General features: G+C 37.0%; 1 non-coding gene across 1 annotated transcript; it reads left to right on the top strand.

Moving 5' to 3' along the window:
• Positions 1-964: 964 nt before the first annotated feature.
• On the top strand, positions 965-1070 carry LOC131156841 (small nucleolar RNA R71). The gene has a single exon (XR_009137110.1). It is a non-coding gene; the product is annotated as a small nucleolar RNA R71 (small nucleolar RNA).
• Positions 1071-1852: the final 782 nt, after the last annotated feature.

Here is a 1852-nt window from a genome sequence, read left to right as displayed (position 1 = left end):
TTCCTCTGATTCTTCTTTAGCTTCATTTTTCTTAGTTGTAACTCCAGATGTTAGGGCAATTGTTTGTCTGTTGATGGGTATCTCAGGTCGGGGAACTTCATCTTCACTTCTCATAGAACTAACAACCTTCTCTATCTTAAGAGGATCTCTTGAGACATCATGTACTTGTTGACGTTGTTGCCGGTATACCTGAAGATCAAATTGAGGTTGTGCCGTAAATTTCTCTTTTTCCAAGGTATTCAATGTCATGCTCATCTCAGTCAAATCGGTGTTTAACTCATTGATGGTGCTTCGTAATTCATTCATGGTCTGAGTGTTAGTCTGCATTAATTCCTGAAGTGTATTAGCCATCTGTGCCATACTATCTTCAAAAGACGTTGTCAGTGGAATAGGAGCTTCATTAAATTGAAATCCTACAAGTGCGTAGCTTTGATAGATCTTCTATGACTAATATTGATGCGGAGGAGCAACGAGATCATAAGTTGGCTGCGATGGTGGTGCATAAGACTGATGAGGCTGCTGAAACTGTGTAAAAGATGGATCAGATTGATCATTCCTCCATGAGAAATTCAGGTGATTCCTCCATTACGGATTGTAGGTATTCGAAAATGGCTGATTTGGAGCTTTGTTAACCTAATTTGCTAATTGTCTCTTATCAGAACTACTCTCCTTTTCTAGTTCTTCTATCCTCCTTTCTAGTGTAGCAACAAGAGCTTGGAGATCATTCTCCTCTTTGGCCTCATATTTTCCTTCACCATCGATTGCGCTGAGAGGTTGTACTATCATTGATGCCCAATCATATTGTGTATTCCAGTGTTTGGCATTTTCAACTAAGTAGTCAAGGAATGACAGTGCCTAATCCGGTTCCTTTATGAAGAATTCTCCATTGCATATATTCTAGACAAACTGTTTGCATTCAAAAGTAAGACCTGTATAGAAATAATTGGCTAACCTCTAGGATTTGAACCTGTGATGTGGACAGATATTTATCAGATCCTTGAACCTCTCCCAACAAGCCTAGAAAGTCTCATCACCCTTCTGCATAAATTGATTGATCTGCTCCTGTAGGTACTGGATTCTCTGAAATGAAAATAATTTGTGTAAAAACTCACGCTGCATATCATTCCAACTATTAATAGAGTTAGAACTCAACGAGTTAAACTAGATCTTCACCTTATCCTTCAAAGAAAAAGGAAATAAGTGGAGCTTGATATACTCATTAGTTCCAATATAGGTGGTGCAAGTCAACTCAAAATCTTTCAAATGCTGATACAGACTCTCAGAAGCTACCCTATGGAATTGGGGTATCACTGACAACACCCCAGGCTTAATCGTGAAATTTGGTGCGTCATGTGGTAAAGCTATGCAAAAAGGTGTGGTGATGCATATAGGCTACAAAAAATCCATAAGTGTGCGTGGTGAAGGTGCATCCATATTTTTTATTTTTATTCTTTTTTCAAAACTTTTTTTTTTTCATGAAGAAAAGCAAAATAAAAGAGAAAAACACTAGCTTGAAACTAAATATGGTATTCCTTGGCAATGACGCCAAAAACTTGACTCACTCTAAAAATGAGCAGCGCGAAGGCCATCCAAAGTATAGGAGTTCAGTCGTGTAATAATTAGTCTAAGGGTCAGATTGTCTCCTCAGGGAATGCAGTTAATTCCAAACTTCGTGTAAATCCCAAAGAAAATAGGAAAAAGAAGATTTTATTGAACATAGTTCTGATTTGGTTTCTTAGGATTTTTTGAGATTTTGTAAGAGAATTTAAAATAATGTAAACCCTAACTAAAAGATTAACATGCATAAAAATAACTAAATAGATGCCAGACTAAATACCAGAATAACGAAGTA

Source organism: Malania oleifera, chromosome 5, assembly GCF_029873635.1.
Source record: "Malania oleifera isolate guangnan ecotype guangnan chromosome 5, ASM2987363v1, whole genome shotgun sequence".
Lineage (NCBI taxonomy): Eukaryota > Viridiplantae > Streptophyta > Magnoliopsida > Santalales > Ximeniaceae > Malania > Malania oleifera.
This window is presented reverse-complemented; position numbering and strand designations above follow the sequence as displayed.